Here is a 19983-nt window from a genome sequence, read left to right as displayed (position 1 = left end):
CGGACTGCCAGCAACTTTTATTGACCCTTTTTAATACTGAGGAGAGACACAGAATTAACCAAGCAATGCAGAAGTATAAAGGTAAAAGACCCTTCCTATTAGAAAGACTTTGTAGTTTTGGGGGGGGCATCAAGTCCAACATTAGTTCCTGTACATGCCAGATTCCCCTATTTCCTTGCTGGGCAGAGACTTACTTGCTAAACTCAGAGCATACATATACTTCCAATCTGACGGACAGGCTATCCTAAAATTGCCCCATCCTTTTGAAGCCTGCATACTGCAAGACATCCCGGGACTATGGGCAGAAGACAACCCACAAGGATTAGCCAGACACATTTCCCCAATCCTTATTGAATTAAAATCAGGAGCCACTCCAGTCAGCCTGAAACAGTACTCAGTCCCTCTAAAAGCCCTAATAGGAATACAAAAGTACTTAAACAAATTCCTACACTATGGCATTCTAAAACCCTGTCAGTCTCCCTGGAATACACCTCTACTCCCAGTACAGAAACCCGAAACAGCTCACTGTCGTCCTGTTCAAGACCTCAGAGCGGTCAATCAGGCTGTAATGACCATGCACCCAGCGGTCACTAATGAACTGTTACAATTACTGTGGGAGGCAGGTTATAAGGTGTCCCGGAGAAAGGTGCAATTTTGACAAGAGACTGTAAAGTACCTGGGATTCAGAGTATCACAAGGACAGAGACAATTGCGAGAAAGCAGGAAAAAAGCTGTTTGTCAGATTTCCACCCCGACTACCAGACGGCAAGTATGGGAATTCCTGGGGGTGGCAGGATTCTGCTGAATCTGGATGCCGGACTTTTCCACAAAAGCCAGACCCCTCTATGAATGCACAAAGGGGGGAGAAAAGGAACCCTTTCAATGGGGACAACAAAACAGCATTAAGACATTAAGGTCTCCCTAATGCAGGCTCCTGCGCTAGGCTTGCCAGATAGCCAAAAAGTCCTCTATTTATATGTCAGTGAAAAACAAGGAATAGCAGTAGGAGTCCTGCCACAATACTCTGGGTCTTGGCAGCGCCCTGTAGCATACCTCTCAAATCAACTGGACACTGTAGCTCAGGGATGGCTATTCTGCCTGCGGGCCATCACAGCAACAGCCCTCCTTGTGGCCGAAGCTGACAAGTTGTCATTAGGTCAGGAGACTTATGTCTGAGTCCCACACCAAGTACAGGCATTAATGGATTACAAGGGAAATCACTGGTTTACTAACAGTCGAATGGTTAAATATCAAGCTATGCTGTGTGAAAATCCTCGTATCCACTTAGAGACTGTAAACACTTTAAACCCAGCCACTCTGCTCCCCACATCACAGGAACCCCTAACTCATGACAGTCTCCAGGTAATGGATATGCAAGCCGACCAGACTTGAAAGACAGCCCCTTGGAAAATCCAAACTTTGAGTACTTTACTGACGGAAGCAGTTTTGTAAAAGATGTTTATCCCCAGATATAGGCTCAGACAATGGCCCTGCCTTTGTCCACAAGTGCCTCCAGGAATTAGCAACAGCACTTAAGATTACTTGGAAACTACACACTGCATATAGGCCCCAAAGCTCTGGAAAAGTTGAACGAATGAACCACACGCTCAAGTCACAAATGGCCAAGCTCTGTCAGGAAACCCAAATGAAGTGGACCTTGATATTGCCCATTGCTTTACTAAGAATTCGGAGTACCCCAACAAAGAGGACAAATCTGTCCCCTTTTGAGGTACTGTATGGTAGGCCCCCACCCATCATTAGAGGGATAAGAGGAGACTTGCATCAGATAGGAGGGGTTGTTAACCGTGAACTGATACAGAGACTTGGGGAGAGTAAGCAAGACATAGGGAAATGGGTTCAAGAGAAACTTCCCGTAAGCTTGTCGAACCCAGTACACCCCTTTAAACCAGGAGACACAGTGTGGGTAAAGGAGTGGAACTTAACCCCACTAGGGCCAAAATGGAGAGGTCCTTACACTGTTCTGCTATCTACCCCAACAGCCATTAAGGTAGCTGAGGTGACATCCTGGATACACCACTCGGGGGTAAAACGAGCTGCTGACCTCACAGACTCCTGGCACAGTACAGTAGATCCCCAAGATCCTTTGAGACTGAGATTGACCAGAGAAATCAGAAGGAAGAACTCAAGCCCTGTGTTCAGCACACCCCTGGATGCTGCTGAATTTACGCACGACAGAAGATAGACAGACTGCAGCTCTGCAGCCAACACACTCCTGGAAGCTGCTGGCTCAAGGCACGGCGGAAGATAAAGGATATCTACTAAGCTCTGCTCCAACCACACCCCGGACGCTGGTTGGTCTACGCACAAGCTGAAGCCTGAGGATATTCATCAGTGTAATGTTTATTAAATCTTTATAATGAGACTGTTGATAGTCATAATAGTGATACTGACTGGGCTAAAAGAGGGGGAGAGTAACTCATGTGACCCTTGTATAAAGACCACCAGAATAGGATCCATAACCACCAAGATGTTACTGTGGTACTCCCATTATCAATGCAAGGGCACAGAAACTGGTACTTGCATACATAATGGGACTACCTATTCAATGTGCTCCGTTGAAAATCAGATAACCTGTTATGATCCCACTTATGCACCCTATAAAACCTGGCTAACCGTTCGGAGCTTTAGTTCCACCGGTAAGCTGATAAACCGTACACTGATCACTAACCCCAGCACTGCAGCAAGCCTGATTTTTGATGTGTGTTCTGCCATCAACCTCAGCCACTTCCCAAGGGGAGGGTGTGGAGGATTGGGATGGGAAAGAGAGTATTTGAAAAATGATAGGTACATCTGTTTAGGAAAACTAGGACCTAGCTGTGCAAATGAGGAATGGAACTACTGCCCCTATTGGAGGTGTGCTGCTTGGGGAACATGGGGAATGAAAAATCAGGATGCCATTCTACAATCTTTAGCTGGTTCATCCAGCTGCACAGTGGGGAGTTGCACCCCTGTGAATTTCACCATACATAACCCTGCCCGGTTTTTAACACAATGGGGAAATAAATTTGGAGTTGATATTTATGGTAAAGGATCAGACCCCGGTACAGTTGTGTATGTCTCACTGGAGACTGAACATACAAGGAGTGCTAATCATCAGCTATTTCATTCCCTATATGAAGAGCTAGCCACTGGTATGGAAATACCCCCTAGCACAAAAAACCTGTTCATTGAACTGGCAGAAAGTGTGGCTGACAATTTACAAGTAACAGATTGCTATGTGTGTGGAGGAACTAACATGGGAGACCAATGGCCTTAGGAAGCTAGGGAAAAAGATTATGATGTGCCATTCAGTGCCACCTCTGAGCAGCCCCCTGAGCGAATAAGGTAAGAATGGCACCTGAAAACATCAATAATTGGGAAATATTGTATAGCCAGGTCGGGTCCCCAGTATAGAACACATGTAGGAGAAATGGCCTGTTTAGGACAACAGTTTTATAACAACACTTCTAAAAATACATCCTGGTGGAGTGATACAAACGTACCCGTGCCTGACCCACACGCTTTTACCAATTTTACTCATCTAAAAGGGCTATGGGAAAATCTCACCAAAGAATCTAACTGGAAGGCCCCAGAAAACTTGTACTGGATTTGTGGGAATAAAGCCTATTCAGAGCTCCCCCAAGATTGGTCAGGAGCCTGTGTCTTAGGCACATTAAAACCCAAATTTTTCCTCCTTCCACTGGGGAATAGAGAAGAGCTGGGAGTCCCTGTGTACATAGGTTCAAAGAGGAAGCGGAGGTCATCTAGTCTGAAGATAGGAAACTGGAAAGATAATGAGTGGCCCCCAGAACGTATCGTCCAGTATTATGATCCAGCTACATGGGCCGAAGATGGAAGCTACGGTTATAGAACACCAATTTATATGCTTAATCGAATTATAAGGTTACAGGCTGCATTAGAAATAATTACGAACGAAACTGCTGCCGCCTTAAATTTGCTTGCTAAACAAGGAACTAATTTACGTGCTCACGTTTATCAGAATAGACTTGCCTTAGACTATCTGTTAGCTACTGAGGGTGGTGTCTGTGGAAAATTTAATCTGAGTAATTGTTGCTTAGAAGTGGACAACACAGGAAAAGTAGTTGAAGAAATCACTGGTAGAATGAAAAAGTTAGCTCATGTGCCAGTCCAGACATGAGATGGTCTCAATGCTGGTAGTTGGTTTGGAGATTGGGGTTTCCCCAGTGTATATGGGGTAAAGGCTATATTGGGGATCGTTGTAGTAATACTTGTAGCATGTCTGCTGCTGCCCTGTCTGATTCCCCTTAGGACTAGAATGATCCAGAGTTTCATTGAAGCCACCGTAGAAAGAAAGGCTGCGACCCATATTATGGCTATGTGGAAATACCAGCCATTAACCCCCCAGGACTAAATAAAAATCTCAGTCACATTAGGCTCTGATCCTTTAGAAAGAAGAACTGTATGCTATTTAGTGATGCTTAATCTCGCTCATATTAATCGCTATGATTATGATCAAAGGGGGGAATGAAGTGGGAACGGGGGTCAGTTTATATGGCCATAGTTATGTGTGTAGTAAAACTGATTTAGAATTTTGGCTAAGAATCATATTTCTTGTATTTCATGTTGAAGCTGTTTGTGACTTCCCCATTACAGGAATTTGCTACATTCCTCTTTCTGTGCAAAAAGCTTGCTTGCTGACATCATTTAAGACAGATGAAGGAACTGCAAAAGCATACCGCAGAGAAACGAAAGCTTAGTAAAAAAGCTAAAAATATATATATTTTGCAGAACTTGTCTGGGTTAGGATGCATAGGTTGATTTTTAAAAGGTTAGAATGTCTGGTATAAAGAAGTGTACCGCCTGTTCGCTTGTGACGTAATATGCTGAAAATTATATCTACGCTGTATTCACTGTATCTGGAACTCTTGACATGTAGACATTAGTCGGGTCAGGAGTGTCCATTCTTTTCTGGTCAGAAAGATGGAATAAATCTCCCATACCAGAGTTCTTTGTCCAACTGTCATTCACCGATATACTACCTAATATTCAGCTACATTATTGCAACATGCACTAAATTATTTAAACACCCCTCCCTTATTTCACAGCTCAAACCTTTATCCCACATATTTCACAACACTAAATTTCCATCGGGAGTAAACATCCAAGCATTCCGATGGTGGACTGATGAAGGCCTTTACCGGATAGGACATTTCCTTTCCCCAGCTGGCCCTCTTACCGTGTCTTATTGTAAGCGTAAACTAGAAATGCCTGACACGGAACAGTTCAGATTTACACAAATCTCCCACTTCTTACACTCTATTTGGATCAACAAACCGGAACCTCCCTCAATAACCCCTTATGAACATTGGTGCTCAAACCTTTCGGAACAAAAGGGAGGAATCTCCTTGATTTACACTGCACTACAGTCAAATCTGGATAAGCCGTCCTACGCAGAGACCTGGGAGGAGGACACGGGCAAAGTGTGGCCGACGACAGCTTGGTTCAAATCCTGGACATGCTCCTATAGAGGTATTTGTAACATCTCCCTTATAGAGGCCAGTCTAAAGGTCCTGACCAGGTGGTATTATGTTCCATCCAGATTGGCATTGAAATACCCTGGGACCTCACCTCTCTGCTTTAGGGGTTGCGGTCTAGAGGGTACAATGCTACATATATGGTGGACTTGTCTCCACATCAGAACCTTCTGGAAGATAACCTTCCATACAATTGGTAAAATAATAAAGGTCTCGGTAGCCCCCAATCCACATATTGCCTTATTCAACCACGATATACCCAATACACCTAAGAATCTACAGGTACTATCCTACTTAATTTTATTGGGTGCAAAAATCACCATAGCAAAAGCATGGAAGAGACCCACGGTTTCCTTTCAGGTTTGCAGGAGAAAGGTGTCCTGGATTATGTCCCAGGAACAAATAGTAGCGAAGCTAAATGACAAAATTGAGAAATTTAATACTGTCTGGGAACCTTGGGCCACGTTCTGCAACATATCTCTTATACCAGGTATTGAACCTGACGCAAGTTTAGTTTATGTTATTACCTGAACCTCACCCTTCCTTCCCCCTCCTTTCCCACCCCTTTTCACACGTTTCCTATCTTCTCTTTACGGGATTGCTCAGATCCTGCTACTTCTCAGGTACAACATGACATATACGCACCCTGAGGGGATTTCTTAAGAGAATGTTAGTGGGAGTATCCGAGGGACCCCTTCTTCCCCTCACTAAAGGTTCACTAGTTACCGCAGTGACGAACTGGAAATGGAGGGCTCCGCTTTGATAGCCCCTCCAACCAGTTCATAATGCTCCTGGGGGGTCGGCTGATTCGGGGTAGAGCCTAAACACACCTACAGGAAGATCCCACTGGGGGGGTGTGTGAGGGTTCCCTGGGTCATCCGGCGTCTATCCCCCGGGAGCGAATCCCTTTTTCTGCCTATCCTCCCACACAGGTGGGCTCCCTCAGATAACTCTGTACAGTACATACAGATCTACTGACTCAAACTTACCTTACTGTCTCTTGAGATCTCTGATGGAAATCACTGAAGTCACTTTACCTGTTAGAATATCCTCATAGGGTTATCCTCTGATCCAGGAGCACCTGTTTAGTTCTCTAACATACAGGACTGTAAAAGGTAAAATAAATAAGAAAAAAAAAAAGTTTTAAATTCGCCCCGTCCCGCCGAGCTCGCGTGCAGAAGCGAACACATAGGTGAGTAGCTCCCGCATATGAAAATGGTGTTCAAACCACACATATGAGGTATCACCGCGATAGTTAGAGCGAGAGCAATAATTCTAGCCCTGGACCTCCTCTGTAACTCAAAACATGCAACCTGTAGCATGTTTTAAACGTCGCCTATGGAGATTTTTAAGGGTAAAAGTTTGTCGCCATTCTAAGAGCGGACGCAACTTTGAAGCGTTGAATGTTGGGTATCAATTTAATCGGCGTAACATCATTTTTCACAATATATTAAAAAGAATTGGGCTAACTTTACTGGTTTCCTATTTTTTAAATTTAAAAAAAGTTATTTTTTTCCCAACAAAAGTGCGCTTGTAAGACCGCTGCGCAAATACGGTGTGACAAAAAGTATTGCAACAAAAAATAAAAGGTCTGCAGTCACCAGTGATACACCTCCATCCCTATATACATTAGCAAAAAAAGAGAGAGTCGCCCTGGGACTTTAAATGAGGTGGTCACAGTTAGCCACTGAGTAACAAGAGTAATAGCAGTATAAATATTTATTAAAATTCATGTACATACATGGATAATATAGCATATTAGCTCAGCCAATGGATTTGCACATAATAAAAGGAATAAATAAAGTTGATACAAACGTTATACAATGCAGTATTTACAAATGCACGCATCAGAAAACCCGACACGCGTGTTTCGCGAGATCATTGCTCGCTCATCAGGGGTGGATGCGGTTGAGATGTATCTAAATAGACAAAAAGATGTGTCACAGTGGTAAATGAAAGAACAATGGCAGAATGGGCCAGAGCAAAACGGCCCAATACTTACCAATGAACGAAACCAGAGTGTCCATCGCTGAACCCCCAAATGGACGGCAGCAGCCAGAGTATGGCACGGGAGCTGAGGGGGAGAAGATGGACACAGGTACCCCCAAGGGGGATGCCAGGCGGCAGACATGGCATAAGTGAAGGTGAATGGTCCTATTGTCTCAGTATGTAGCTTGATAGATATCAGCTGTAAACATTGATGTATATGTCTCAATGATTTGCCAAAATTAGTAAGATGAACATCAATGTAATAATATTTTTGTATGAGAGCATGTATACTCTAGCATAAGTATATGTGTCAAGCTTTACTAAAAAAGCAGAGTGGACAAAAGTTGTACAGTTATTTGTATAGAAACATATGTGGACTAACCTGATCCAATAATGGAGCAGACATAGTATTGCGACGACCGCCATTTTATTCTCTAGGGTGTTAGAAAAAAAATATATAACTGTACATAATTTTCTAGGAAAAAAAAAACAGTTTTGAACGTGTAAACACAAAATCTCAGAAAGAGGATCGGTTCTTAAGTGGTTAAGAGGAAAAGGATTTAAATACAGTTGGTGGTTTACTGGAGGAAGAAAGAAGTTGGATTAATGGGTGTGATTAAATGTATTATTTGGAAAGGAATTAGACATAAGGGGAGAAGAAGAAGTCACAGATCACTGGTGAGCACAATAGTTGAGAGTGTATTAGAATCTGGAAGGTACTGTACTACGGTATATGAACTTTTCTTTTTTGGTACACACTGGAGAGGTTAAGGAGAGGATTAAGAAAGACCAGGGCTTTTTTTTAGTGGGGGGGAACGAAGTTCCGGCACCTCCAGCACCAAACATATGTAATAGCAAGGGATGTGCTGGAGGGTCTATTAATGCTGTCTGCTGGGGGATTTATGGTTACTGGTGGGGATCTGTTTTTGTGTGAGGGTCTATTATTGCTGTGGGATATGTTGTTGTTGGGGGGGGGGTGTCTTATGGTGCTGGGGTGGAACTTTTGTTGCTGAGGGTGGTATTTTGTTGTGGATGGTCCATTGTTTCTGTGTGGGGGGGTCTATTGTTGTGTGAAGAACTATTGTTGCTGGGGTGGGGTCTATTGTTGCTGGGGGGAACTATTGTTACTAGGATGGGGACCATTGTTGCTAGGGGAGACTATTGTTGGTCTGTTGTTGCTGGGAGGGGGATTTTTGTTGCTTGGGAGGACCTATTGTTGTTGGGGTGGGGTCTATTATTGGTGGGAGGGGAATCTATTGTTGCTTGGGAGGATCTATTATTACTGGGTTGGGGTCTATTGTTGCTGGCTCCAGTGCATCTATTTTTACTGCTTTTCTTGTTATTAGACAAGAACAAATTCCATACAAATTATTTAGCAAATGATACTTGGGGCAGTACAGGGAGGTGGGTAGGGGGTGGAATCAAGGGATGGTGCTTGGAGGTGGGTAGGGGGCGGAGACAAGGGGGGGGCTCAGAAGAGGGGAGGTCCTGCACCTATTCTCTGAGAAAAAAAGCCCTGAGGAAGACAGACGTTGGCGTGACTAAGCTTTATTAGATACATTTAGAGATGTGTGATTCGTTTTGTAAATTGAAATTCAAACAACATTTTTGTTATTCAGAGATTTGGATGTATCTGAATTTCGAAATCACGACAGTAACGAATTTCAATTAATCCCAAAAAATTTTTAACAAAAACAAATGATCTGAATTTAAATTTAAAAAATGAATTCAAATTCAAAATAGAAACAATTTGCAATAAATACAGTAAGGCCCCTTTCACACTGGGGTGGTAGGGGGCGTCGGCGGTAAAACAGCGCTATTTTTAGCGCTGTTTTACCGCGGTATTCGGCCGCTAGCGGTGTGGTTTTAACCCCCCGCTGGCGGCCGAAAAAGGGCTAAAACCCCTCGTATAGCGTGGCTATAGCCGCGGTATTATCGCGGTATAGCCGCGCTGTCCCATTGATTTCAATGGGCAGGAGCGGTGAAGGAGCGGTGAATACACCGCTCCTTCACCGCTCCAAAGATGCGGCTCGCAGGACTTTTTTTACCGTCCTGCCAGCGCACTGCTTCAGTGTGAAAGCCCTCGGGCTTTCACACTGAACAAACAGCGGAGGCTGTTTAGGGGCGGTTTGCAGGCGGTATTTTTAGCGCAATAACGCCTGCAAACCGCCCCAGTGTGAAAGGGGTCTAAGGTAAAAAAAAGTGGAGGTAGTGGTCATACAAGTAGCAGCAGCTTAAGCTGGAACATAGGCAAACATTTAGCCCAGGTTCACACTATAAATCGCTGCGGACCGCACAGGAGCGCTGTGCGTCCCTGTTCTCCGTTTCAGGGACGAATCAGGGCTGATTCTATGCCTGAATTCGTCCCTGAAACTCAGCCAAAGACGCACGGTGTTTTTGTGCAGTGTGCACCGCAGCCGCCCCAGGGATATGTGAACCGGCTCCATAGGGAGCCAGTCACATTCTCCTGCTATGCAAATTAGATGTGCGGAAACGCACATCTAATGCGCATAGGTGTGAACCCGGGCTAAAAGATAAAAGAGGCTGCATTCTCGGGAAGTGATTAAATTGACTGCTGAAAGTAGCTAAAAACTGTGGGTTTATTATCACTTTAGGGCATAACATGTAGGAACAGATTTCCTTTTAATAATTATCGTAAAGCATTCAATTTTCCAGGCCTAAGTGATTAAATCTTTTAATCAAACAAGACTCATTAGTAGGTTTTTCAACATATAGTATGTGTTTTAACAAGCAGCAGAATGCAGAACCAACATTTCTAAGCTGAATATCTCTGAATTCAGAGCTAAAGCCTATTCACAATCAAACCCATTACAACCACAACCACTTTAACCTACAGGTAAGCCTGGATTAAGGCTTACCTGTAGGTGCAAGAAATATCTCCCAAACCTAAAAGGTTTAGGAGATATTTGCAAAAATATCGGCACCGATGTCTATGGCGCATGCGCCGTAGACATCGGGCACAGGCGCACTGAGCGTTCCGTTAGTGGCGGCACCAGCACGCATGCGCGTTAGTGACGTGATCGCTGCTCCGGCCAGTCACAGCGCCGGAGCAGCAATACCTGGAAGACACACCGAGTGAACATGTCAGCGACGGAGGAGGTGAACGAGGGTCGCTTCGGGGGCTTCGATCTCAGGTAAGTAATACATAATGAGCTAGTATGCTACCCAGGGTGTTTTTTTTTCTTTTTTTTTTTTAAAGAGAGGGTTTACTTCCTCTTTAACTACTTCAGCCCCGGAAGATCTGGCTGCTCAATGACCAGGCCATTTTTTGTAATACGGCACTGTGTCGCTTTAACTGACAATTGCGCAGTCGTGTGACGCTGCACTCAAACAAAATTGACGTCAGTTTTTTCCCACAAATGGAGTTTTCTTTTGGTGGTATTTGATCACTTCTGCGGTTTTTTATTTTTTGCACTATAAACAAAAGAAGAGCGACAATTTTGAAATAAAAACACAATATCTTTTACTTTTTGCTATAGTAAATAACCCAATCCCAAATATCCCATAAAAAAAAAAATAAAAAAAGAATTTCCTCAGTTTAGGCCGATGTGTATTCTTCTACATATTTTTGGTAAAAAAAAAAAAAAAAATCGCAATAAGCGCATATTGATTGGTTTGCGCAAAAGTTACAGCGTCTACAAACTATGGGAAAGATTTATGGCATTTATATGGTGTTTTTATATATTTTTTTACTAGTAATGGCGGGGTGATCTGGGTTTTTTAGCGGTGTTGCGACATTGCGGCGGACAGGTTGGACACTCTTGACACATTTTTTGGACCATTGACATTTGCAGAGTGATCAGTGCTATAAATATTCACTGATTACTATGTAAATGGCACTGGCAGGGAAGGGGTTAACACTAGGGGGCGATCAAGGGGTTATCTGTGTTCCCTATGTGTGTGTCCTAACTGTGGGGGGATGGGACTAACTAGGAGAGATAACAGATTGCTATTTCTACTTTGTAGAAACACACGCTCTGTCTTCTCTCCTCTGACAGCACATGGATTTGTGTATTTACACACACAAATCCCAGTGCTGCCTCTTGTGCATGCGATCGCGCGTGGCTGGCGCCGATCACGTCCCTCAGCCACACACATCAGGTCCCCTGCTGTGCAGCGGGCATGCGCGTTTGCCTTCGGCGGCGCTCGCGCGCCCTCTGGTGGCTCTCCTGGACAAAGCCCTGTATGTACGGGATTTCACCCAGGAGAGCCATTCTGCCGCAGTATATCTGCGTGAACCAGTTAAACATGTTATACTTACCTCCTCTGTGTAGTGGATTTGTACAGAGCAGCCCAGATCCTCCGCTTCTCACGTCCCTCTTTGGCTCCTGGACCCTCCCTCCTGACGAGTGCCCTCACAGCAAGCAGCTTGTTTGGGGGCACCTGAGCTGAGCCGCTGTTCTGTGTGTCCATTCAGACAAGGAGCCTAGGCCTGCCCCCTTTCTCTCCTTATTGACTGAATGACTTTGATTGACAGCAGCGGGAGCCAATGGTGGAAGGGAGTCCCGGGCAGATGAGACATTCCTGCAACATCGCTGGATCTAGATGGGCTCAGGTAAGTACTGGAGGGCTGGGGTGACAATGCTGCACACAGAAGGTTTATTATCTTAAAGAGGAGCTGCAGTCTGCTCACATAATTTGTAATAAAAACATCATTGCCATTCTGAAGCTTCCCTCCAACCACTTTACATTTTATTTTCTACATACTGTGATTCTGTACTTGCCAAATATGCTGCAGAAATCTCCCTCCACTGAGTCTGGCTGTGGCCATTTTAACTGTGGGTAGCTGAAGCTGCTGTTTGTACACTTCCTGGATTTACAGAGGCACACCTCCAGCTCTGCAGCCCTGCAGCTCTCATTGGCCCTCTTATGACTCATCTCCCCTCCCGTCCTGGAAAACTCTCACCAGAGTTAGAGAGAGAGTTGTGCATGATGTCATAAGCCTAGGCTAATGACCAGAGAATAAACAGGAAGTGGGCTGTATAAGGGATTTACTGGCAGAAAAAAAAATGTTTTACTATCCAAAGTTAAAACAACAAGGGCAGAAGATTTAATAGATGGCTGAAGCCCACTGTTGGTTGACATCACAGAGCTGGTCCAGTCTCGGACAAGATGTCGCTGAGAACCTGAGCCAGTCGCTCCCGCCCCCCTCCACAGCTCAGAACACCAGTGAGCATGGGGGTGGGGGGGCAGAGCAGGGAGTCGACAGTGACTGACGGTCACCAGCTCTCTGCTCAGGGAGCCCTGAGAACCAAGCGATCAGCAGTGTTTGATCGCTCGGTCCTGAGTGTTAGAGCCAGCGGGGGACAGATGCAGCATCAGACCAACGCTGCATCTACCTAGGTAAGTATGATTCTGCAATAAAAAAAAAAGCCCTACATCTCTTTTAACCAAATCCAGTCTCAATCACCCTTATGTCGTGTACACACGATCGCACATTCCGACAACAAAATCCATGTTTTTTTTCCAACGGATGTTGGCTCAAACTTGTCTTGCATACACACGGTCACACAAATCTTGTCGGAAATTCCGAACACCAAGAACGCGGTGACGTACAACACGTACGACGAGCCGAGAAAAATTAATTTCAATAGCCGGTGAGGCTCTTCTGCATGATTCCGAGCATGCGTGGAACTTTGTGCGTCGGACTTCTGTACACCCGATCAGAACTTCCAACAACAAAGTTTGTTGTCGGAAAATTTGAGATCTCAAATTTTGTTTGTCGGAAATTCCGACGGAAAATGTCTGATGGAGCCTACACATGGTCGGAATTTCCGATAGCAAGCTCCCATCGAACATTTGTTGACGGAAATTCCAACTGTGTGTACGCGCCATTAGTCTGGTGGCAGGTAGATTGGGGTCCTGTGAGCCAGGAAATCTCTGTGCAGGGCTAGGCTGAGAGCGCTATCATCATGTATTGGTGGCGGCATGGTGGGTTTGGCACCATGTGCGTCACATGTTGGTAGCAGTACTGTGAGATCTGTCCTGCTGTTTGTCAAACACATGACTTTACATTACTCCCCCCGCATTATAGACCTGCACAGGAGTATACCATTACTCAGACAGATTGATGGCTGAGAAAAAAGGGGGATACTAAATAGTAACCAAAAAAATCGGACTTTATAGGAATGGAAACAATGGGGAAAGTAATATAACTAATATTGAATCAAAGTATTTATTGAAAAAAGTACATCAATTCATAGATGTTCAAAAGAAAAGATAAAAACATGAATCAAATTATACAATTTGTACATTGAGCCCTTATACGTTATGTGTCTACGCGTTTCGCCGTGAGGCTTCTTCAGGACACAAACAAGGTTCAAAATTGTACCAGAGAAGGGACAATAGCGAATGCAAATGAGATATATTCCAATTAAAATCAAATCTTTTGTGTCCTGAAGAAGCCTCACAGCGAAATGCGTAGGCGCATAACGTATAAGGGCTCAATGTACAAATTGTATCATTTCATTCATGTTTTTATCTTTTCTTTTGAACACTATCTATGAATTGATGTACTTTTTTCTATAAATATTTTGATTCAATATTAGTTGTGTTACTTTCCCCATTGTTTCCATGCCTATGAAGTCCGATTTTTTTGGTTACTATTTTGTATCCCCCTTTTTTCTCATGTTTACGGATGTGGAAATCTGAGTGCTTCTCCCTTTTTTTCCATTTTTCAGATTGATTCCCGAATCATGGGAAAATAAATGGAAGCATTTAGACACATAAAAATGATCACTAGTTGCACTGTTAATACCAGAAAACATATACAGGCATACCCCGCTTTACGTACCCTCACTTTACACTTGCGAGTACGGACACATTGACGTCAATAGGAAATCTTGGCCAGCTTGACATAGCACTGCTCCCGGTTTTTAACATTTAACTTTGGCGTCTATGGAAAATCTTGCTTAGCTTGACGAGACACTGCTCCCAAACCATAAGTGACAGGGACAGGAAACTCGGGGAGCACTGAGAGAGAACCCAGGACTACAACATATCCAATTTTGGGGTTGTCCAGCTTGCCTAGGTAATCAGTTATGCTTCTCGGCCCTTTGGCTAAGATCAAGTGTAGTATATGTTCTTAGCAGTTTCCAGGAGGTGGCGCTTGCTTCCGTCCCTGATCTATGGCAAAATAGTGAAGGGATGGAGGTTGCTATTCAAAGCCTGCTGGAGTAAAGGTGACCTGGAGCGGTTTGTAGCCGAAAGGGAAGCCTTCTGATGGGGATGGAGAACCACGGGGTCTGATCCGGAGGGTCGGGCCCCTGGCCTTCTGGCCTAGATTGGGGTAGCTCTAGCTCGAGCCAGTTTTTCTGGGAGAGAACGCTTACTCCTCCTTCGGGGGGGGGAGTGGTCAGTATCTCCCAAATACAATTAGGCAGGAGGAACGGAACGACGGTGGAGCTTGATGGCAAAGGGCTCTCACCAAGTTTCCTGAACTCAAGGCCTTCCTGGTTGGGGTGGGGGCTGCTGTGGTCTGGGCTGTGGGTCAGGGTTGCTTTGAAAAGCCAGTGGTGAATGTGCCCCTGAAGTGGCAGTTAAGGGGTGCCGTATAGTCACTGTGTTTACGCACTTGATTTTATGGCACCATGGTCACTTCACCACTACACACGTTTTTCACACCTGCCTCTTGGGCCGAGTCTTTTGGCTAGGACCAGGGGAAATTTTTATGCCTGGCCGGAGGGCCGGCCATTGTATTGCACAATGGTCACTTTCACTCTCCCATCTTACTATCTCCCTCACTATTTTATTTACCTGTGTTTGTCACTTTTTTGTATTTTTTTTGTTTGTAATGTATACACGTTTTGTCACTGTGTGGCGAGTAGGGTGTGGGTCCTCGGGCCTACTCTAAAAGTCTGGGAAGGGGTGGACATAGGCCTTTTGGCTTGGTTTGCCATCTCCTTTGGGGGTCTCCCTTCAGGGGAGCCCCACCTTTACTTGGGTTGGTTTGTTTCGGCAGACCTTCCAGTAAACGGGGGTCTGCCTGGTTTCGGCCAGATGGACCCATTGTCTGAGTACCTCAGTCCCTGTCTGGAGCCTAACGCCCCGGGGATCAGAGTAAGGTCTTTCCCTAGTGGAGGACTCTGAACACCCGTTGCACGTTTTTTTGTTTCACTCTCTATGTGTGGGCACTTTTTTTTGGCACCGGGTGGAAGTTTTTGAGGTGTGTTTGCACGCCACTAGCTTTTTAATAAAATAAAATAAAATCAGTTATGCCTGTAAATGATAAGTACAATGCAATGCATGCATTGAGAAGTGAAAAAAGGTATTGCTTCACTTTAAATTTTTCATTTTAATGTTTTGGTCCCATTGTGTACTAAAAAGTGGGGTATGCCTGTATATCCTTTGTTTTAATGTACAAACAAAATTTTAAAAATGTATCAATAAACAAATCATAAACTCGTGTGCAACATATATCCCTTTCACAATAATGACAATAATGATACTTCATATAGGGTACAGAAATAAAGATACATGGGTCTAGTAGTCATAAAAATGTGCATAGCTATTCTTCCATACAAAATTACATGTACATTTGTAAAATGGTTACACTAATGTGCTAATTCCCTTCACCATTCTTTGTGATCGTTACACTATCTCTTTTAAGTAAAGCCTTGTACACATGATCGGATTTTCCGACGGGAATTCTGTGTTGACAGACTGTTGGCCTAAAATCTGACCGTTTGTACGCTCCATTGGACAATTGTTGTCGGATTTTCCGCGGACAAATGTTAGGTGGCAGGCTTTACAATTTTCTGTGGACAACGGTCTGTTGTCAGATTTTCCAACCGTGAGTACACAGGTTCGTCAGACAAAAGTCCAAACACGCATGCTTGGAAGCAATGCTCACCAAACACAACATTAGCAGAAGGTGCCCAAAGGGTGGTGCTAAAGAGCTGAAAAACCACGTAGTACGTCACTACGTTTGTGTTTGTTGGCCGACAATTGTGTGCCGTTTGTATGCAAGACAAGTTCCTGGCCCACGCCCTTCGGACAAAAGTCAGACGCTTTGTCTGTGGAAAATCTCATCGTGTGTACGAGGCTTAAGATGTATTTATTTCATACCATCCTCAGATCTATGAGGTGCCACAATGTAGATTCATTTATTGTTATTTATGAATGTACCCATTTACCTACTTTTCATGATATTTGAAAACCATTTGAACAATATTTGTATAACATTTGGTAGATAAAATGCCTTAAAGAGGAGGGCCCATCAAAAAAAAAAAAAAAAAAGTACAAATACTGCAGCTGCTGACTTTTAATTGGACACTTACCTGTCCCAGGGTCCAGCGATGCGGGGGATGGAAGCCCCGCTCATCTCCTCCTCCATTTGGCGGAAGTGATGTCACCAGCCCAGGCACTGAAAGAGGCAGACTACGAGGGACCCCCTAGCAACAGGCAATTAGAGGTGAGTAAAAAAAAAAAAAATATGTTTTTTTGTATTTCATTTTAGGATTTTTCATGTAGTTTTTTTTTTTTGGGTGGAACACCACTTTAAAAACATGCTCTGTGTACCACTGAAAACACAATTTCCAGTAGTACTTGTACATCTAGTAGCACGTTTAGTGGGTTTAAAGTGATATTAAAGGCCAGGGCTGTCTTAATAAGCGGGCACACCTGGGCAATGACCAGGGGCCCCAGCTGCATGTGGGGCCCCTGCACTTTCCCCAAAGCAGCTGGTCCTTGAGCCCACGCTGCCCCGAATGATGGCACTGAGAGTGATGGATACACAGGGGAGGCAGGCTGGCAGCGGTGCGCCATGCAGAACAATACCTATTATTTCACAGCCAGCAGGGAGGGGCGGGGCCAGAGCACCAGTGATGCTCTGACCCCACCCCATGCAGCTAGAATGCTTGGGACTCGAAGGTTGTGGTGTAGGAGCTGGAGTGGGAGCTGCTGAGTCGGCAGCACTAAGAGCCCACCTGAGGAAGTAGCATTGTGGATGGTGTCATAGTGAGCCCAGCTGTCCAGCACTGTTTGCACACAAAGGCTTGGAATGCCCAGAGGGATGCTCCCTACTCCACAGTTCCTTCTGCATGCTTGATTGATATAGAGGTGAGTGCAGTGCTGGAGGTGGGCACAGAGCCAAAAGTTTACATGCACTGTATCTCCACTGAAAAAGGGGGTACTTACTACATGGATGGAATAATGGTGCTGGAGGATATCAAGGGTGTATGGGGGAAAACAATGCTGAGGGGGATCTGGGGTGTATAGGGGGTAGCAGTGCTTCGGGTAGCTTGGGTGGCTATAGTGCTAGAGGTATCAGGGTTGTAGAGAGGCCACAGTGTAGGGGGTATCAGGAATGTAGTGGGGTCACAATACAAGGGGTATCTTATGGTATATGGTAACAGTGCTGGGGGGAATATCTAGGGTGTAGAGGGGTCAGAGTGCTGGGGGGATATCTGGGATGTAGAGGGGTCAGAGTGCTGGGGGGATATCTGGGGTGTAGAGGGGTCAGAGTGCTGGGGGGATATCTGGGGTGTAGAGGGGACAGAGTGCTGGGGGGATATCTGGGGTGATGAGGGGTCAGAGTGCTGGAGGGATATCTGGTGTGATGAGGGGTCAGAGTGCTGGAGGGATATCTGGTGTGATGAGGGGTCAGAGTGCTGGGGGGATATCTGGAGTGTAGAGGGGACAGAGTGCTGGGGGGATATCTGGGGTGATGAGGGGTCAGAGTGCTGGGGGGATATCTGGGATGTAGAGGGGTCAGAGTGCTGGGGGGATATCTGGGGTGTAGAGGGGACAGAGTGCTGGGGGGATATCTGGGGTGATGAGGGGTCAGAGTGCTGGGGGGATATCTGGGGTGTAGAGGAGTCAGTGTGCTGGGGGGATATCTGGGGTGTAGAGGGGTCAAAGTGCTTGGAGAATATCTGGGATATAGAGGGGTCAGAGTTCTGGGGGGATATCTGGGGTGTAGAGGGGTCAGAGTGCCGGGGGGATATCTGGGGTTTAGAGGGGTCAGTGTGCTGGGGGGATATCTGGGGTGTAGAGGGGTCAAAGTGCTGGGAGGATATCTGGGATATAGAGGGGTCAGAGTTCTGGGGGGATATCTGGGGTGTAGAGGGGTCAGAGTGCTGAAGGGATATCTAGGGCAGGGGTCTCAAACTGGCGGCCCTCCAGCTGTTGTGGAACTACAAGTCCCATCATGGGTCTGGTGCACTTACCCCATCTATGCAGTGCCTCACCGGCGGCTTCCCTTGCTCAGTGGTGGTGGCGACAGCTTTCTCTTCCTCTGCTCTCCACATACATCGGCGGCTTCAGTTTCCTCCCTCCTCATCTGCGACCAATCAGGAGTCTTCTCTTTTCGGACAATCGGGAAACTGGTCTCAGACCTGCTTCTGATTGGACTGATTGAGGATCAGTATTACAACAGCGATTATTCATTTGCTGTTGTAACACCTGGGTGGGCTCATGGTGCAATTCTCTGCGCTCTGAGCCCACCCTATTTTGAAGATTATTAGAGCCTATGGCTCTAATCAGTTGCTTTAAAAAAAAAACACCCCCGCCACTGTAATTTAGCCACACGGGGTCCTGAAAAGGGGCGGACGCATAAATAGAGTGTGGCTGCGATAGGGGTAGAGGGGGCGGGGTGGATTGAGGGAGCGGCGCCCAGGCGCCCCTAATGTACGGACCACCATTACCCTGGAGAGTCAAGCTTTTCATACACATCACTGAATCACCCTCAGTATAGAATGCATGATCTGTAATCACCTTTGCGAGTGTAATATGCCTATCAGAGACAGAATTAGTAAAAGGTACATTACACTACTCAGATTCTTCTAAAAGATACAAAAATAGCAAAAGAATAATACCTGCACAGTGCTGCTGCATATACGTGAGGTGCCTTCTCAAAACGAAACCAGTTGAATGCTCTTCTTGCATAGTCTTTTATGCAACCACTCCCTGCTTTGTGTGTAGTCCACCCTTCAGGCTGCAACAGGATCTGGAAAGAAAATCCTCCAGAGAGAGCGTTCAAGTAGAGTTCTTCTCTTTTTGCTTGTTATCCAGTTAGAACTGGTAAGAGTCTGATTCAAAGGGGGTCTGGCTTATCCCCAATTTTTTTCACGTGTGGAGGTGTTGATGAAAGCTATTTCATCTCAGTGTGTGAATCAAACACCGTTCAGACTTGTCTACACAAATATTGTGGAGCTGATATAGCATATGATTGCAACTTATTTTTGACTTTATATATGCATGCACTAATGTATGACAGCACGCCTGGATTAATTGGACTTTGTTTTTGCTATGTAGCGCTGCCTTTATATTTGTTTTATTGTATCTCTAATGCCCTGTACACACAGTCGGATTTTCGGAAAATGTGTGATAGGACCTTGTTGTCGGAAATTCCGACCGTGTGTAGGCTCCATCACACATTTTCCGACACACAAAGTTTGAGAGCAGGATATAAAATTTTCCGACAACAAAATCCGTTGTCGGAATTTCCGATCGTGTG

The 19983-nt window shown here is 45.2% G+C and overlaps 1 protein-coding gene and 1 pseudogene across 4 annotated transcripts in view; one reads left to right on the top strand and one right to left on the bottom strand.

The window, feature by feature from the left end:
- The window catches only part of LOC141148313 (uncharacterized), a 71699-nt gene extending 52144 nt beyond the window's left edge, over window positions 1-19555 (bottom strand). Inside the window, exons 1-2 of one of the 4 annotated variants that reach the window (XM_073635632.1) lie at window positions 19343-19555; window positions 16805-16918 (exon numbers count right to left, since the gene is read on the bottom strand). The gene's annotated coding sequence lies outside the window, so the exon portion shown is untranslated. Of the gene's footprint in view, window positions 1-7887; window positions 7940-16804; window positions 16919-19342 lie in introns of all 4 variants that reach the window. The other 3 variants (XM_073635633.1, XM_073635631.1, XM_073635634.1) reach the window with 3 other exon arrangements.
- On the top strand, window positions 14566-14691 carry LOC141101883 (U2 spliceosomal RNA; annotated as a pseudogene).
- Window positions 19556-19983: the final 428 nt, after the last annotated feature.

Source organism: Aquarana catesbeiana, linkage group LG06 (assembly GCF_042186555.1).
Source record: "Aquarana catesbeiana isolate 2022-GZ linkage group LG06, ASM4218655v1, whole genome shotgun sequence".
In the NCBI taxonomy this organism is placed as follows: Eukaryota; Metazoa; Chordata; class Amphibia; order Anura; family Ranidae; genus Aquarana; species Aquarana catesbeiana.
The sequence above is the reverse complement of the archived record's forward strand: the minus strand, read 5'-3'. Positions and strand labels throughout refer to the sequence as shown.